General features: G+C 54.7%; 1 protein-coding gene across 2 annotated transcripts in view; it reads right to left on the bottom strand.

The window, feature by feature from the left end:
• The window catches only part of LRP5 (LDL receptor related protein 5), a 121,851-nt gene that overhangs the window by 87,923 nt on the left and 13,790 nt on the right, over positions 1–20,138 (bottom strand). The gene's annotated exons all lie outside the window — the stretch shown is intronic.

Here is a 20,138-nt window from a genome sequence, read left to right as displayed (position 1 = left end):
ACCACTCCCACCATCACCATCGCCACGCTCCATCACACGGCAACAATCCAACAATGGGATGTTACCACTGCATCCGAGCTGGGCGTCCTGACATCCTGCAAGGAGGACATGGTCCATGGAGAACATCTGTCCCGAATCTCACCCCTCCCTGCCCCGAGCAGGTCCGAACAGATAACAAAGAGCGTGGGTTGTCATGGGCCGACAGCTCTCTGTCGGCCACGCACAGCACGCAGGGCTGGGCGGGCTCCTCTCTGAGTGCCCTGGGCCCTCGGTACAGAGGCCTGGGTTGTGGGTGGCAGCTGGCCCATTTTACAGAAGGGGAAGTTAAGGCTTCGAGAGGAACAAAGTTCAATAGTACACCAGAGGTGCCACACTCTGGAACACTCATCGTATACTGCTTGCGAGCATATATTTAGTTTGCAAAAATGCATTCCTTTCCTGTGTATAGGTACCTCAATAAAAAGCTCTTTTTAATTAAAAACAGAAATTTCCGTTTTCCCAGTTGCTATAGATGCTAAGGGTTCCGGTGGGCCCTGCACTCCAGGAGGGCTCATCTGCCCATCTGAAGAACGCCCCTGCCCTGCCCAGCCCCAGCACAGGCAGCTGCTCTATAAATGCGTTTCACCCTCCCTCCCCCTACCCCCTAGCATCCCAGCTTCAAGATGGTGAGTCGCTTCTGCGCTCTGAGAGGAAGAAGGAAAAGGATGGGCGGCCCGGAAGGGTCCAGAACCCCACCATCAGCCGGAGGCCCGGGGAGCAGAGGCAGTGACACCCACCACTGGAGGTCTGGCTGGCAGTCAGTTGCCCTCCAAGGGTCAGACCCCGGCCAGTCAGAGGACAGAGGGCGAGGGGATGACACCCTGGGTCTGGGAGGGTCCAGACCTTCAGAGGAGGAAGAATCGTGAAGGCCAGAAGTGGAAGGGGGCCTTCGAAGTTAGATCTGGAGGCATATGGGGGAGGCAGCAAAGCCAACGCCAACCAACCCCCAACAACAACTCAGGGCAACAAGACCCCCAGGGCACCTGCCCACTCATCGTCACCAGGGTCGTCCCGGCCACCAGAGCACAGATGACCGGTAACCCTACCCTGCCGGCATCGTTCGCTGTGCCCAGGTTCCCGAGAGTCCTCGCAGCAAGGTATCCCGGCTCATCTCCGCTCGTCTGGCCCTACCTTGGCTGGGTGGTTCCTAACCTCCTGGGGGTCAAAAGCTCCCGGATAAGCTGACCCTCTCCCCAGGGACAGACACACACACAGGTACCCACACCAAGGCCTATGACCTGCCCGCCAACAGGGCGTACCCAGCCCCGGCCTGAGGATGCAGATTCCACTTTCTTCTCTAAATTAGCATCTCTGAGGACTTCCCTGGTGGTCCACTGGCTAAGATTCCACACTTCCAATGTAGAGGGCCAGGGTTTGATCCCTGATCAGGGAACTAGATCCTACATGCCACAACCAGAGATTTTGCATGCCACAACTAAGACGCAACACAGCCAAACAAATAAACACTAAAAATGCAAGCATGCAGTCATGTCTGATTCTTTGTAACCCCATGGAGTGTAGCCCACCAGACTCCTCTGACCATGGGATTCTCCAGGCAAGATTACTGGAGTGGGTTGCATGCCCTGCTCCAGGGGATCTTCCCGACCCAGGAATCAAACCTGCGTCTCATGTCTCCTACATTGGCAGGTGGGTTCTAGAGCCAACTGGGAAGCCCTAAGTACTAAAAATAAACAGACAAATCAGCATCTCCGGGCGACAATGTGAGGGACTATCTTGGGAAAAGGTAAGCTCCCCGACGCCACAGGTATTCAAGTGGACGTTGGTGACCGCAGGTGAGGGACGAAACTCACCCGACATCCGCATCAAGAGATGGACGGCCCACACACAGGGAGTCTCAGACAGGAAATTTTCCAGCCCTGAGGGGAAGCTCTTTGGAGGGAAATACCCAGGAAGCAAATCACCAGCCCCAACTGTCAGCCAGAAACCCAGTAAGTAAAGCCTTCCCCGAGGCAAAAGTCCCAGAGGGGGACAGGGAGCCGGGGCTGGGGAGAGATGGGGAGAAAGCTGCCCCGGGGCAAAAAGAATACTAGTTCTGCTCTGTTCTTTCTCCCCAAACTGGAAAGACTACATTTTCACCACCGTTTACACGCTGGGCTGTTCAGGTGCACCCTTCAAAGGCCATAGACGATGTCGGGGGGGTGGGAGGAGTCAGGGGTCTGCAGGCTCTTTCCAGGAGGACCGGCTCCTGCTTCAAAGATGGTTGGAGACCACCACACACTCAATTCCTAAGTCTGCTTCCCTTACGGCTCAGCTGGTAAAGAATCCACCTGCAGTGCGGGAGACCTGGGTTCGATCCGTGGGTTGGGAAGGTCCCCTGGAGAAGGGAAAGGCCACCCACTCCAGTATTCTGGCCTTGAGAATTCCATGGACTCCACAGTAGATGGGCTCACAAAGAGCTGAACATGACTGAGCGATTTTCACTCACTTACTCTCCGGGTCACCTGGGGAACTCACAGCGACGGGGGTCTCTGTGAGGGGGCCGCCTGCCCGCCCAGGGCCCCTCCTAGGGCCTGGGAAGCCCTGGCTGATGCAGCCCCAAGCCTAGCAGGGGCTCCGGTTCGTCACGGAGATGTGGCTTCCGGCAGGGGGGCCCCCCTGCCCCACGGAAGGGAGAGGCTGAGGACTGGGCAGGATCAGAGCAGCCAGTGAGGGGCTGGGGTGTGGACAGGCAGTTCTGGGAAGGGATGCGCTGGGCTGAGACCAGAACTGAGACAGCCAGCGGGCTGGCGGCAGAGTATCATAAAGCCCACGCCAGCCTGTCTGGGACACGCAACCGAGCCAAGAACCCAGCCTTGTGCCTTGTCTTACGTGGGGGGCAAGACAACCAGTATGTGGGTGAGGTGATGTCAGGTGTGGTTTGGAGAAACAGGGCCGAGTGAAGGGTCTGGAGTGGGCGCTGCTGTTTCAGGTAAGATGGTCAGGGTGGCCTCATTGAGAAAGTGACCCCTGGACAAAGACTTGAAGGGGGAGAGAGAAGGACAGAGGGAAGGCATCCCAGCAGCAGGAATGGCTGGTGCAAAGGCCCTGGGGTGAGGCCTGGGGGAGGCGGCAGACACTGGTCCTACGTGCTCCTGCCCAGGTGATGTGCCCGCAGGCCCAGGACCCAGTAGGTCCGAGTCCCAGCTGCACATGCCCAGGTGAGGGCTGCGGCTCTTGGAAGGGCGCCCTGACCTGCCCCAGGCCACTCCGGGATGCTCTCTTACCAAGTGGCCCAAGCTCCTGGAGCAGCGAGAGGAAACAAGGAGTGTGAGGAGGGAGAGGAGAGGAGGGCAGACAGGCTGAGAGCCGAGCCTCCAGCAGGGCCATGCTTGGGCCGCCAGGACCCCCTCGGGGTCGGGGGAAAAACAGACACGGCCACTGGCGGCCACAGAGGCAGGAACAGCCCTTTCAGGAAATGCCTCGCCTGCTGGTATTTGGGACCACGACCGTTTCAACGCTCTCCCCAGGGTTCAGCCTCGCAGGACCTTATCCCAGGGAACACCTGAAGGAAGGAAAACGTCCTAGACACAATATTTGCTGCAGCCTTCCTCATAAGAAGAAAAATAAACAAATACAAGATCTCCAGCGTCGGGTACCTAGGCTGTTCTCTCAGTAGAAAGTTGTGTCTGTTAAAGCAATAAGACAATGACTGCAGTGACACCAGAAAGTGTGTAAGAAACATTAACTCACACACACACACACACACACACACACACACACACACACACCTATAAACCCTGGTTTGGACTTGACCTGCAGGTATGAGAAGCTGCTAGGTGGGAACCAAAACTGAACAGGAGACTGGATAATGGACACGACTTAGCGACTGAGCACAGCGAACGACTCTGTGGAGTCACTAGATAAATGTCTTTAAATGGTTGGGTTTGTTTTTGGTTTTTTAACGTATCCATTTATTTGGCTGCGCTGGGTCTTAGTTGCTGCATGTGAGGTCTAGTTCCCTGACCAGGGATGGAACCTGGTCCCCCTGCCTTAGGAGCGCAAGAGTCTTAGCCACTGGACCACCAGGGAAATCCTCATGTCTCTAAATATTTTAACCCCAGGTTCCATGTATGTGGCTACGGCATTCTCTGTGCAAGTGTATATTTTTTTAGGACCACGTATCACGAGGACACACAGCCCAGGGCAGCTCTCCGAGGGAGAGAGCTGGAGCCAGCTCAGGGGAACGGCTGAGACCTGGGCCTCTCTGGGCTCAATGTTCTGCGAAATGTGGGGGGTCATCCCCATCCAGCAGGGGGTCATCACTGTACCCCCACGTCGGAGACTATGAGGCTTCAACAGAACGATTCACACAAAGCCTCAGCCCAGCAACAGCACGTTTTAGGCACTCAATAAATACCGTCCAGGGGCTTCCCTGCTGGTCTAGTGGTGAAGACTCTACTTCCAGTGCAAGGGGCGCAGGTTCAATCCCTGGTCAGGGAACTAAAATTCCACCTGACAACGTGGCGTAGTAGCCAAGGACATTTTTAAAAAAATACATATATATATACACACACACCAGCCAGGGCAGTGCTAGTAGCTGTAGTTAAATGTTTCATTCATCCAGTCCTGCTACAAAGGAAAGTACTTGGACTCAGACTCAGGGAGCCTGGTGCAAACCTCAGCCTGACCTCCAGCTGGGAGACGTGGGGCCAGATGTTTTATCTCCGCTCTGAGCCTGTTTCCGCATCCATCCAGCAGGAAACGGTAACTCCTTAAGAAAGGCCCCACTGGCCCCTGTTTCTGTGGTGCAGAGCCTCCCAGCTGGTCCTCAAAGGCTACCCACTGAGCTACCACGTGACCAAGCAATTCCACTCCTAGGTGGGCACCCGACGGACCGCAGTTAGAGGAGGATGACGAACACTTACACACTCGAGCTTCCTTGGTGGGTCCGTGGTCAAGAATCCAGCTACTCACTCAGGAGACACGGGTTCGATCCCTGGTCCGGGAAGATCCCACAAGCCACAGAGGGACAAAGCCCGTGTACCACAGCTACCGAGCCTGCTCTCTAGAGTCCGGGCCGGCAACTCTGCACACCCTACAGCCTGTGAGCTCCGCAACAAGAGAATCCACCACAATGAGAAGCCCGCACACCACAACTGGAGAGGAACCCCTGCTCCCTGGAACTAGAGAAAAGCCTGTGCTGCAACAAAGGCAAAAGTAAACGAATAAATAAAACTATTTAAAAAGATACTTGTACACGCATGTTCATAGAAGCACGACTCGTAATCGCCCAAATGTCCATCCACAGACAAATGGATAAACCGAGTGTGCTCTGTCCACATAAGGAAATGTTATCTGGCCATGAAAAGGCATGGAGAACTAACACAGGGCACAGCACGAAGCAGCCTTGAAAGCATCGTGCTCCGAGAAGACAGACACGGAAGGCCACATAGCACGGGGTTCTGGTCACGTGAAAGGTCCCAGTAGGCAAATCCATAAAGACCGACAAGACAGTAGATTAGTGGTGGCCAGGGACTGGGGGGTGTGGGCGGCAATGAGGCGAGATCATTTAATGGCTCCAAGGTTTCCTATGAGAGTGATGGAATGTTCTAGAACTAGACGGTGGCGGCTGCAACATTGCAAATGCACTGTGTGCATGCTAGGGCACTCGGCGGTGTCCGACTCTTTGCAACCTCATGGACTGTAGCCCGCCAGGCTCCTCGTCCATGGAACTCTCCAGGCAAGAACACTGGAGTGGGTTGCCTTGCCAACCTCCAGGGGATCTTCCTGACCCGGGGATCAAACCTGCATCTCCGGCCTCTCCTGCACGGCAGGCAGATTCTTTACCGCTGAGCCGCCGGGGAAGCCCGTGAATGCACTAAACACCACTGAATTATTCACTTTAAAATGGTCAACTTTAGGGACTTCCCTGTTGGTCCAGTGGTTAAGGATCTACCTTCCAATTCAGGGGACGCAGGTTTGATCCCTAGTTGGGGAAGATCCCACATGCCGCAGAGAAACTAAGGCCCCCACACCACAAGAAAGATCCCGTGTGCCACAAGGAAGACTCTACCAAGCCTAAAATAATAATGGAACAATAAATACACTTTTAATAAGTACGATTTTTAAAAAATAGTTAATTTTATGTTGCATGAATTTCACCTCAATAGATAGATTTTTTTTTTTTTTTGCCACACCATGCAGCATGTGGGATCTTAGTTCTCAGGCCAGGGATCAATCCAGTGCCCCTGCAAGGAAGCACAGAGTCTTAACCACTGGACCACCAGGGTAGTCCTTTTTCTTTTTTTAAATAAATAATTTTTAGAGGCACTGCCACACTCCAAGTCCACTGCATTGCCCCCGTGACAGCCGTCTCTGGGCCTGGCTTGCCAACTGGCTTTCTCAGGCAAGGACAAGCCCCTCTGTGACCCTGATCACACAGCCCCTTCTTGCGTGGCCCTGGGGACACCCACAAAGTCCCAGGGGTTCTCCCCAGCTCCCTGCCTGGGGACGGAGAGCTGACCACTCCCACCTATTTCTAGGGTGGGTCTCGGGCCGTTCCCAGCACCCTCGGCCCATCAGTGTCAGAAAAAGGCCGCTCTCTCCCCTCCCAGCCTGGGTACCAGGACTGTGGCTAACACGCAGCCCCCACCGCGGAGGAATCGGGAGGCTGAGAAGCCAGCGCCAACAATCCCATTTTAACCCACGTAAAGTAAGCAGAGCCAGTATTTATATATAGAATTCATAGCAGATGTCTGGGCTTCCATTCCGATAGCCTCTGTTTTACACCGTTCACATGGTTACACCATACACAGCCCGACTCACGGTAACCGAATCCTCCGCCGCGACACCAAAATAAGCAACGTCTTAGTACATGCCTTATTGATATTCACCAAGCATCACATTGCTCGCTGGAGCAGCCTGGAACCTGGACGCAACCTACGGATTTCTCGGGCAGGAACGGTCCTCCGTCCCACGCCAGCCCCACGAAGAAGGCCAAGAAATGGAAGACGAATGGGGCCGCATTCGGGGCACTCACAGAGCAGTCGGGCAGGACACACACACACACACACACACACACACGCACACACGCACACACACACGCACACAGGCACACACACACATGTGCGGATAAACAGCCACCAAGCAGGAAGAAAAGGCAAATGAGTGATATAGACAGGCGCTGCCTGGAGCCTGGAGAATGAGTGACACGTGAACCCGGACCCGGCAGGCTTCCTGGAGGACAGAAGAGCTGGCTGTGGGGGCCCCGGAGGGCTTCCTGGAGGAGGGAGACTGGGGCCTTAGCCAGCATGCCGACCCCAAACCCTAAGATGCAGCTAAGGCGCTCAAGGGAATGAATTCTACCCACAACAGCTTTCCTGACACCTCGTGGCTCCAGGTGCCTTCCAGCTTGGGCTTCTCAGACTGGGTACTGGCCCCTCTTCCTTCAGCCCCGCCGGCCCCGGCCGCCACGGAGATGGTCCCTCATAATGTATGTCCCTCGGGATGTCCGGGCTGCCCCAGGCCCACAACGTCCCCTCACACAGTCCACCACCAGCTCCCAAGTCCCATAAAATCCCCCTGGGTTTCCTCATGGCATCGTTTTAAGAAACTGTTTACAATGTGAAAACCTGCTTTTACTCATTTATTGAATTACGGTGGGGGATGGACGGAGGTGACGGTTGGACAATAATGTGAATTGACTTCACGCTACCGAACCAGACGCTTCAAAATGGTCCAGATGGTAAATTTTAAGTTATATGTATTTTAACACAATTCAAAATAATAACATAAATAAAAACTGATGATCTAGTGATACTATAGAATATTATAAGCTACAAAAAAAGAATGACTCGGGGGTTTCTCTGGTGGCTCAGTGGTAAAGAATTGGCTGCCCATACAGGAGACACGGGTTCGGTCCCTGCTTTGGGACGATCCCACATGCCACAGAGCAACTAAGCCTGGGTGTCACAACTACTGAGCTTGGAGCCCTGAAGCCTGGGAGCGGCTGCAGAACTACTCAGAAGCAGTTTGCGTCCTTGAGCTCCAACTACTGAAGCTGGCGTGTGCTAGAGTCTGTGCTCCATGAGAGAAGCCCGTGTGATGAGAGGTCTGCACACCACGGCCGGAGACAAGCCCGCGCGGCAGCAAAGACCCAGCACAGGCCAAAATGAATAAATAAATAATCTTTTAAAAGATTTCAATTAAAATTTTAAAAATTACTTTTAAAAAATCATTCTTTTTAAAAAAGAATAATTCAGAACTACAGCTACAGACTTCATCCAGGGTTTTTTATTTTAAATGCTGGCTGGTCATTAAAGCATGCCCACTACATACAATACTGTGTTGGCCAAAAAGTTTGTTTGGATTTCCATACCCCTTTCTTTTTGGCCAACCCAATATTTATTAATTAACTGAAGCCAGAGTAGACTCATCTATTCCTGTTTCATCAAATGGATTAAGATGCAATATCCCCATTCACTTTGACCTTCAAGTGTTTCCCAGGTTTGGACAGTGAGGGTCCCTTTACACCATCCCGTGAGTCTTCTTGGCATGTCCCCACACCATCCCTTGAGGGTTTCTTTACTTTCTTTCTAGAACAATAATATGCTCCAGGCTCAAGTGAGTTTCTCCCTGCCCTCGCCTGAGAATCGGCCGTTTCCCAATGAGCTCTGGCTCCTCTGAGTGGAAAGTGATCCCTGGGAGCCAAGAGCTGGGCGCTGGGGGTGCTCACGGCTCCTGGGTCTTCTCATCAGGCGGTGCTGGAAAAACATGCACACAGTCCAACCATTCTCCTGGTTCACAGATGCCGCCTGGAGAGTCACCCGCTGGACCAGATTTACATTTAATCCCATCGATGCTTGGGAGCTTTGTGGTCGTTCCTGGACATGCACAGAGTCACCCCACACACGGGCCCCCAGACGAGGTGGCACAGGCCAGCTCCAGGGTCCTGCCTCAACTCACACCGGAAAAGAGCATCCTCTCCACTCGATGCCACGCTGTTTGCAGTTCTGTGCTTTTTGTGGGTGATTTCACTGTTGAATTTCACTGTTGGACTCCCCTAGTGGTACAGACAGTAAAGAATCTGCCTGCGATGCAGGAAACCCAGGTTTGATTCCTGGGTCGGGAAATTCCCCGGGAGAAGACAACGGCAACCCACTCCAGTGTTCTTGGCTGGATAATCCCATGGACAGAGGGGCCTGCTGGGCTACAGTCCATGGGGTCACAAAGAGCTGGACATGACTGAGTGACTAACACTCAATGTTGACAGTGGCCCCAGGCACAGGGCTGTAGGGGGGTCAGAATACACGGTGACTGGCGGTGCAGTGTTGGTACAGAGAAAACGGCGGGATAGGTAAGCTTACAGCGTTACGGGTCATGGTCAGTGTGAATGAAACAACATGCATGCATGCTAAGTCGCTTCAGTCGTGTCCGACTCTTTGCGACCCCATGGACTGTAGCCCTGCCAGGCTCCTGTGTTCATGGGATTCTCCAGGCAAGAATACTGGAGTGGGTTGCCATGCCCTTCTCCAGGGGATCTTTCCAACCCAGGGATTGAACTTGCATCTCTTCTGTCTCCTGCGTTGGGAGGTGGGTTCTTTACCATTAGCGCCACCTGGACGTGAAACAATAATTCACATTGAATAAGGTGTCTAATTGCCCACAAGACTGTGTACTGATCAGCAGAGGAAAATGAAACCTGAGGCTCTGGGAAACCCAAGCCTGTATCTCCTCCAGGACCAGCAGTTCAGAATTTGCATCATTCGGTGTTTGCAGTGGCTTTATAAAACAGAACGACTGTGAATAATGAAAATCTGTGTGGATATGTGTTGTTGTTAGTCGCTCAGTCACATGTGACTCTTCGCAACCCCATGAACTATATAGCCCACCAGGCTCCTCTGTCCATGGGATTCTCCAGGCAAGAACATGGGTTGCCGTGTTCTCCTCCAGGGGATTGTCCCCTGTATATACACACGTACACTCGCGCACACACACACACACACACACATTATATTCTCCATTTCTGTGTGTGTGTGTGTTTGCGTGGTAAAAATCCACGAGTTCACAGCTCTTCTTGCAAAATGTTATCCAACATTTCCTCAGGGTACTTTAACATTTATGGTTTTTTTTAAAAATAAGGTACTACCATTCATTGATTTTTTTTTTTTCCTAAATTTATTTTTGGCCGTGCCACACAGCATGCAGGATCTTACTTTCCTGACCAGGGAGCAAACCCTGCCCCCTGCAGTGGAAGTGCTGAGTCTTAACCACTGGACCGCCAGGGAGGTCCCCCCTCGAGATACTTCCTAACCTTCCCTCTTTCTACGACATTTGTTAGTATTCTCTCCAAAGTGGAAACATGGCTTTTGTGATTGTCAACATATACACTTTTCGGCTCAGTATCACCCACCTCCAACCACTCCCATAGCCCCTGCAGGCCTTCCCCCTCCACTCCTCTGCCCCCAGGTCATGTCACCACCTCACCTTGGCACCCCCCCCCCCCACCACCACCTGTCCTCAGATTTGGGCACCAACATTTCTGCTTGGGGAAGACAGAGGCAGGGAATCCTGCTGAGTCTATAGCTCACTGCGGGCGGGAAATGGCATTTCTATGATATTGTCTTCCTAGCCATAAACATTTATTTAGGTCTTCTTCTGGTGTCTCCATAAAATTTTATTATTTCTTGTGCATACAATTTTGCACATTATTTCTTAGATACAGTTCCAGGTGCTTCAAATAAAATTCAAAGCATTAAAAAAAAAAAAAAAGAAACTAGCATGACTGTAACAGAGAGAGACTGCCAAATTCCCATGAATCTTATGATAAAACATGAAACTTCAAAGACGCTTGGGTTGGGGTGTGGACAAAGCCTCCCCCAGCCTCCAAACAGAAAAGTTCTATTTACCCCTCTAAGAGGAACTGGGTGAAAAGTGCTGATCCAGCTACAATGACGGGGACCAAGGAGAAACCTGTGGGGTCCCCCAAACTGCCAGCGAAAGAGCCTCCCTGGCTGGCTCTGAGCACAGAAAAACTCTGTCCCTTGTCTCCAAGTGTGATAGAAGAACCACACACCACTTTGCCCAGAATGAGGCTCAGAGACCTTAAAATGGGCTGGAAATAGTCATTGCTGAACCATTAGCAGCATCTCCGCAAAATCACAAACACCTCGGCTTCTTCTAGAACTTTCCTAATTAAGGGAGAAGAAATACTATTCATAAAAATCCAAGCTCACTTTTCTGCGGGCAGTCCCGTGAAGCCAAGAGTCCCTCTGCCCCAGGTTTCCGACCCGACCCTCAGTTCCCAGGGGGCCCTCACCGCCCGTGCGGCTCCCCCGGGGGGCCACAGAAGCCACGGGGACCCTCGTGGAGCCACAGGGACCACAATCCCAGCCACAGATTCCTACGTTTTATCCCGGTCTTCGAGCCTTCGAGATAGGCTCGACCCGGGGACACCATCCTGCAGTTGTCTAAATATTCGAAAGGAGAGACCTGACATTTACGACAATAATAAAATCTTAGGTTTCCTTTAACTGAACAGATGTTCTCTGCCTTTTATGGAAAGCTCGGCAAACTGAAACTTGCAGGCCTGAAAGTGGAATCTTTGATAACATCTCCGAATGCTGGGGAGTGAGTCTCCTCCCCGCCTTCTACCTCAGCTAAATTTTCATAGACCCTCCCTTCATAAGAAAAGTCCACACCGCCCCATCCATCCTCCCTTCCACCCACCCACCTCTGGACCCACGGAGCCAGGGAACATCCCCAAATTTCTCTCTTCTTTCTCCACCCTGGCCTCAGGCCCCCAGGCTCCCTTGCAGACTCCACCCCCACGCCTTTCGCGGTTCCCATCCCCATCGCAAGCTCCCTGGCTGCCACGCCTGGCGCAGGTGAAGCCTGTGTCCTCCCTGGGCCCGCCCAGTTGGCCCTGCTCCCCTGAGCGCGCTGTCTACCTCATCGGGGGGGCCCACACCCCACTCTCCCGGGGGCAGGGATGGGGTGCCACCCACAGGGCCCCAAGCAGAGCAAGGCCGGCTGCCAGTGGGGGCTGTCCACCCTTCCCACTGCAGGAGCTGTCAGGATAATGATCAATTGACCAAGTGTGTGAGTTGCTGACATTTGCGTACAAATAATGAAGAAATGCACGCGGGCGTGCATACTCAGTCGTGACTCTCTGAGACCCAGAATTTGCTTCAAATCCACAGCATATGAAGAGGCCAAGGCAGGCAGAAGACTGGAAGCCACTCTGAAGGACAGCCTGCCTCTTCCCAAGTCCAGGCTGCTTGGGATATCAAGGGTGTTCAGAGCAGAGAACACTAAAACTTGGCTCCCAGGGTCCGGTGCTTGGGTGAAGTCTGGGAGGCAGTTCAAGGAATCTTCCGGAACACTGGAGGTTCGATCCGGGCAAACAGGTGAGCTGTGGACGTTCATGCATCAAGTTGTGTTTCCGGGTCTGTGCGTATCACGGGGGGAAGGACCAAGGCCACCCCCTTCTGACCTCTTCCCTTGTCCTTGCCCAGGCACGTGGTCACACCCTGCTCCCCGCAATCACTCCCACCTTCACCCCCACTGCCCAGTTCCAGGCGCCTCCCCACCCAGACCCACAGCCAGGCCCGGGCTCTCAACACACCCTCTCCCCCCCAGCTCAGTCACCCCCATTTCTGCTGTTCCCCAGCCCCCATCCCAGTCTAATTTCCACACACACACTGGGCCCTGTGGGAAGGTGGTAATTAACCCTGGGCCCCGGCAAGCTTCCCGAGCAGGGACCACATTTCAAAGGTCAGGGAAGCAGGCGAACAGGAAACGGTCAGGGGCAGGTTTGGGGGTGGAGCAGGAAAGAAGAAATCAGTTGCAAAAGATAAAAAGAAAATGAGGTGGTTGGTGTCGGATACCTTGGAGGACAAAGAAACTAAGAACATGGGCTCCCAGTCTTCAAGAAACGGGGAGATGGGCTGGGGCGGGGGGCCACCGCCCTGACACCGGCCACAACAGCCCTGGGACAAACAAAGGGCCAGGGCCTGACCCAGGCCCACCGCCTGCAGAGGGACCCCTGGATGTCAGTCTGGGCGGCCCATCAGCCCAAGGGCCCCTCTGAGGTCTGGACCCTGAGCCAGGTGACGTGGGACCGTTCCAGGAATGGTCATGTGGCCCATTTCCCACCCAGCAAGAGGGTCGCCCCCAGCCCAGGGTCCCTCCCAGGGATGACAGCAGCTTGTCCTCACGTCCCGCACCTTGCGGGTGATGACCACCACGGGGGTGGGGGCAGGGGGTGCCGCAGGCCCCAGCGGGCCGGGCAGAGGAAGAAGCGCCTGCTGTGGGCCCCCACCCCCTAACTTTGCCCCACTTGCCCTCAGGGCCCCTGCTGAGACAGGAGCGATCTTCTCTGCCGTTTTAAAAAATAGATTTCCTTTATATTTGATTATTTATTTGGCTGCGCCAGCTCTTAGCTGCCGCACACAGGGTCTTCGGTCTTTGCTGCGGCCCGTGAACTCTTCGTTGTGGCCCGTGGGATCTAGTTCCCTGACCAGGGATCGAACCTGGGACCCCTGCACTGGGAGCACGGAGCCTTAGCCACTGGACCACCGGGAAAGTTCCCTCATAAGTGACGTTTTATTTGGGCAAATATATTCCACTGCAGAGGCTGGGCAGGCGCTGACAGGCCGGTGGGGGGGCGGGGGGGCTGGAAGCGGAGCCGAGGGAAGAAAACGTGCAGGGGCACCTCTGTCCCTCCCTGCCCCCTGCACCCACACACACACAGAGACACACACCACAGAGACACACACCACAGAGACACACACCACACAGACACACACCACACATACCACACAGACACACACCACACAGAGACACACAGACACACACAGACACACATCACACACACACACACTACACACACATAGATACACACCACATAGATACACACCACACAGACACACACACAGACACACACACACTACACACACAGACACAGACACACACACACAGCACACAGACACACACCACACAGACACAGACCACACAGACACAGACACACACACACCACACAGACACACACACACACACAGAGACACACACACACAGACACACACTACACACACACACACACACCACACAGAGACACACACACACACTACACACACATAGACACACACATAGACATACACACCACACACACAAACACACACAACACACATTACACACAGACACACACACACACCCCCAAACACACACCCCCCCACACACAGCCCCCCACCACACACACAGACACACACACCCCACACCCCCCACACACAGACACCCCCACCCCCCACACCCATTCACTGCCCCCCACACACACGCCCCACATACACATACCCCCAAACACACAGCCCCACACACACATACCCCCCCCACACACAGCCCCACACCCCCACACACAAACCCGCACACTCACCCACACATGCACTCCCCTCTGGAAGCCCTAATTTAGCAGCTGTAGAAGGTTACCCACTCAGGGATACCAAGGACAAGTTTTTAGGGGATATGACATTTGATTTATGTCTGCCAATGTGCCTTTTCACTAATTAGAAGGTTTAGGGCAGAACAGGAAAAATATGTATTTCAGAGTCCCAGTTTGACTTGCCAGAAACCAGCCCATTACTAACATTCTTATTTTCGACAAAATATAGCATTCTGATTACATACCATTTCGGTTCCTCGGCTCCGGGCCTGCCAGGCTCCCGGAAGTTGCCCAAGGTCACCACAAAGACGGGAGACACAGGTCGTTGGATGGGACGGGCTCTGTCCACTCTGGGGGAAGGCAAGCCCGTGGCTTTCGCCCCAAGGCCCCAACCTGAACGGCATCAGGAGGCCCCTGGTTTGTACAGAAAGCGGGGCTCCCCCCAGAGAGGGCTCCCAGGGCAACGCCCGCTACACACCTCAGTTTCCTCGCCTGGTAAGTGAGGACAGGGAGGGCTGGGTGGAGGACTCAGCGCCACACTTACTTAAATGCACTGGGGGCTTCTCAGGCAATTCCTTTTAGATGGAAAGAAAATACTTCTGTAGTTCAAATAGCAATCAAGAGGCAGGCACTGGGGCATCATCTGTCAGCCAGGTGTAGTGCCTGCCTGACCCTGAGAGCTCCTCAGCTCTCCCGCCTTCAGCTTCCTCACCTGTAGGAAGGGGGCCGGATGGTACCCAGCCACCTGAGAGGCCAGAAGGATTCAATGAGTCAATCAGTGAACATCTCTTAGAACCTGCCTGGTACACTGTAAGTGTGCACAAATGTGAGCTATTTTTATCTATTAAGTCTAGAGATCTGTATCTTCGGTGTTTTAAGGCAGGATGCAATGGTCAAAAAAATAAAGATTTTCGTTAAATGCATGCTTCAAATAAAGTGATCCCATAGAGATCGTTCTTAATGGAGACCAGTATCTGAACAGCCCTAAGTGCAACTTTTCAGGGTCTCTTAGCTGTCCTTGGAAATCAATTAAGGAAGCACTTCTAAGGATGCTGTGTCTGTGCGCATATGTGTATGAGTGTGTGTTTGTGTGTGCCTCACAGCTCCCGTAAGGAGCACATACACCCTGTATGTCAAGTAACAAAGTGATGGGGCTCTGGTGATGCCCACCTGGTTCTACCTGGCTCTCCAGCAAACTCTGGGTCTGCACTGTGTCCCGGAGCTCTGCCCTTGGCGTGAGGCCGGTATTTGATGCAATAAAGACAAAAAATAAGAGGAAAGGGGCCCGATCAATTCCTGGTAAGAGAGTACCGAGTCCCAGGTCCATAAACGCCATGCAGACCCAAGAATTTAGCACCAGGCCACGTGGCAAACTCGACTGGGGATGAAGGTGTAGTCTGCAGGGCCTCTAAGTCACAACCCCCGGATCACCTCCACAGGCCAGCAGACCGCCAGGCCCTCGACAGGCAGCCAGGGCCTCTCACCAGGTTGGCACAGGCTGGTCATTTCCACCGAGGTGGGGGAAGGTGGGACGGTCCCACCTCCCCCTGTGCCCACTGGCAAGGAAGGCGGCGTGTTCCGCGTGTGGTTACAGAGACCTCATTGTTCTGCCCCGCAGAGAGGAAACCGGAGAGCTGAGCTCAGAATGCATTTTGGAATTGGCAGAGAAGAACATCTGGGAAAGGAAACTCACTTCAGAAACAAACATACCTTTGTACCAGCTTTTCTTCTCTCTAAGTGTTGTAGAAAATAATGATAATAATAAAGATGTGCCAAATTGACCATCACTCTACAAAATCTCCTTTTTATGGGGCAAAATTGGGAGGTTCTGCTTTCCAATGCTCCTGGAAAAAAAATAGCCACCTGGGTGCCAAGGCCCAGAGGCTGCCCCAAGAGCCAAAACAAAGGCCTAGGGTTCAGGACACCTCTGTCCTGCGGAGAGAGGGGATGGATGAAAACCATCAGATAAAAGAAAACTCAAATAAAAGAAAACTCTTTGCCCCCTCCTCCCTGCTGAAGCCTTTCAGGATGCTGACATTCTTTGAGGGGCTGGCAGCTCTCAATTCCAAATATTTATGTTACTTTGGGGTGAAGTGCTGAGGAGCAACAACGATTCTCTCATGAACTAAGCTGAGTGTTGGGCCTGCAGGTTCATATAAACGTGGATACGCCCACAGTTAGGGCTTTGCAGGGCCCTAGCATGCTGGGGGACCCTGCAGACAGGTACAGAGATGTGCAGCAGGTTCCGCCAGAGAGAAAATCTGGAGGAAACCCCCCACTCCTTCCCTCCCCAGACCCCTCCCTCACTCACTGTGCCTGGAAGTCTCCCGCTTCCCCACGTCTGACCACCCTTCCCGAGTTGCGGCACATGTGAGTACCGAGTGCTCCAAGTACTTGATGTCACTTGGTCCTCATAGGAAGTGGAGCTGCTGAAACCCCATTTTATGGACAAGGAGACTGAGGCACAAGGGGACCAAAGTCCCACTCGGCCAATGATGAGAGATCAAAGAGCTGAGTTTCTTGCCACACCTGAAATCCATTCATTTTATGTAACAGGGCAATCAAATGACCTGAGATCTCTCTGCAAAAAGACTGGACACCAAGGTAGCTGCCACCCCCAAGGCACTGCCATGACCCTTGGCCTCTGACCAGGTTCCCTCGAGCATTTCAGGACAACCCCCCTGTCATCAGCCTGACACTCCCTGCTATTCCTTCTCAGGCAGAAAGAGCCCAGGAAGCAGGACTCTGCTCCCGGTGGGCCTGAAGGGTTCGCTGGCCAGGCTGCTGGGTCAACAGCCCCTCCTGCTCATCTCTGGGCCTCCCACCCTGGGCCCCCACTTGCCAGCGTGGACAGGGAAGGTACCTGTCCCTGCGCACCATCTGTAGGACTGGACAAACCACCAGCTTCAGCCACTCAGCCACCTAAGAGTCCAAGTCCACGTCCCCCAGGGGCTCTCGTCACAAGGACCATGTGGGCTCTGGGGGGGCGGGGTGGAGCTCAGGTGTTCTCAGCGTGTAGTTACAAGTACCCTGCATGATGGAGCCTTGAGTCTGGGGGCGGAGGGAGGGGGCGCATCCCCTCACCGGGTCACCCCATAAACTCACGTCCCCACTCTGAGCCGCATCAGTGACTGTGGAGATGAGGCTGACCTCCCTGCACTCCAAGCCGGTCGAAGGAGTGGAAGAATAGTGCTCCAGAAGGCAAGCAGTGCAGGGGGAGAGGCCGCTGCGCTTTCTCAAGAGGGGGGCCAATCCAGAGGAAGACGGGGTGCAGGCGGCACCCCCGGGGCAGCAGGCACGGGAGGGCAGGCCCTTCACAGCCCTCAGCTCAGGTAGAAGCACCGCGGGCCTGGGCTGGCCACGAGGAGGGAGCCCCTGTCTGCCGGTGTTTATGCGGCTCCTGGGGGCGTGGTTCTGGGCACCCCCTGCCAGAGGCTAGAGGAGGTGACAGCGGGGTCAGCATCCAGCCTGGGGCGGAGGCCCGACCCACCTGAGCAGCTCTGGAGGCGGGCAGGAGCTCAGGGCCGCAGAGGAGGGGCGGGGGACTCCACCCTCCGGGCGCTGAGCGGGAAGCCACGTGGAGCTCGGACTGCGGTCGGAGGGCGAAGAGCGGGCACCTGGGCTCCCTCGTCGGCCTTCAGCGCCCAGGGAGGAAGCGAGGGGCGGGCAGGCCAGCGATGACGGGGGCTGGAGGGACTGGGGGGCGGGGTGGAGGTGACTGGAGCCGGGCCTAGTCAGCCAACCAGAGGAGGCCGAGAGTCGGCTAGGCCGGCAGAAGGACCGCGGCCTGCGAGGAGGGAGCGGCAGGGGTTGAGCAAATAGGACAGGCCGGGCACCCCTGGCCACGCCCCGGCCACGCCCTCCCGGCCACGCCTATCAGAGGCCCCAGAAGGGACCCCGCCCTCAGACACCTGCTCCTTTGCCCCCATCCCCAGGGTTCCCGCAGCCCACCACAGCGGGCTTCCAGCTACAGTATAAACGCCGTCTTGATCTCAACGAGGAAGACAGTCCAGGGCTACAGCAATCAGGCCGCTCCAGGCAATTTAACGCAACTAGACACTCGCCTTCTCATCAGAGGTGGACGGAGCTGGTTCCCACCAGGCCACCTTTTCAGCTGGAGTTGAACCTGATCCCAGAAGCCCCTGAGGGCCCTCTCCCTGGAGAACCACAATTATGGCTGCCATAATAACCCTAATAGCTAATAATTACCAAGGACTCACAGGAGCTGGCCCGCGCTAAGCACTTTACAGCCTCATCTCTGTGCATCCTCGGGCGTGTCTATGTGGGCGCCCTACAATCACACACACACCCCACCCCCAGACGGCAGGGAAACTGAGGCCAGAGGAGTTCGCTCGCTTGTCAGAGGTTGCAGAGCTGGGAGTGGAGCCAGAAATGTGAGCCGAAACAGGTGGGCGGGGCCCGATGTGCCCTGGGATTCCAGGCCGAGGAGGCTGGGTGGGCAGCCCCCAGGCCAGGGCCCCCAGGATCGCAGCTGGGATTCCGCCAGCCGCCCCCTCAGCTGTTCCCAGCAAACCAGGGCGGGTGGTGACAGGGAAGGAGGCCAGGCACTCAGGGTGTCCTCTACCCTGGGGTGTCTGAGCCAGCAGGTCTGCTCGGAGGCCAGCACTGGACAAGGCTGCTGGAGGGGACCGCACGCCACGCCAGGGTGACCACCCGGAGTGTCCACTGGGGACCAAGCTGGCTTTAGGCCTTGTGGGCAGGCAAGAGGAAAGAGAGGTCCACCTGTCCTCTTCACACCTGCAAAGGGGAGGCAGGGACACTCGTACCCAATGTGTCCCTTGAAGCCACAGGACCACACATCACAGATCAGAACACGTTCCTAACTGGGCACCCCCACCTGTGTGACCACCCTGCGCTGCTGACACCAGCTCAGGAAGCCTGGAAAAACCCTAAACCTCACCAGTTCCCCACTGAAAACACAACATCCCTTGAGACCCCTGCCTTCCAGAGACCTTAACCCTTATGATGGAAGATCAGACTAGGGACTAAATGCCCAAAGTCTGGAAAACTGCCCCCTCACAGGTCCAAAACCCATTCCAGTACTCTTGCCTGGGAAATCCCACGGACAGAGGAGCCTGGTGGGCTGCCTTCTTTGGGGTCACAGAGTCGGACACGGGGACTGGCGCAACGCAGCAGCAGCACAGGTCCAAAGTCCCTAACACAATCCTTTAGGCATCCAAGGCTGGAAGGCAGAGTGTGGGGCGGGGTCCCCACTTCAGCCATCTTCCACCCTGGCAGGGCGGGGCACTGCGTACCTAGACAAATGTGATGTTAAGACCCGGGCCCTGCAGGGAGGGTCACTGGAGCCCAGCAGGAGAAAGTCACCTGGTGGGTGCGCTGAACGGGTCTTCCTGAAACCTCACGGACAGAGCCAGGCAAGGGGGCTGCCTGAAGCCCAGCGCCCACCTTGAGGCCAGATCTGCCTGGATCCTGGAGCCAACCCCACATCCTCCTCCAAATCAGTTCATTCCCAGCCTGGCTTCATAGCCCAAGGGGCCACATGGTGTGCCGGCCCCAAGAGGCACTTTCATGGCTGAGAAGCCAAACGCAAACTCCCTGGTGAGGGATTGATGGAAAGCCTGCAAGCCCGGCTTGGCGATTGTGTGCGTCTGGGATCAATAAGAAGAAAAGATTACTACTTAACAAATGTACTTTCCCTGAAAGGATAAAATCTTTCGAAAGAGGGAAAATTTTTTTTTAAAAA

Source organism: Muntiacus reevesi, chromosome 5, assembly GCF_963930625.1.
Source record: "Muntiacus reevesi chromosome 5, mMunRee1.1, whole genome shotgun sequence".
Taxonomy (NCBI): Eukaryota; Metazoa; Chordata; class Mammalia; order Artiodactyla; family Cervidae; genus Muntiacus; species Muntiacus reevesi.
This window is presented reverse-complemented; position numbering and strand designations above follow the sequence as displayed.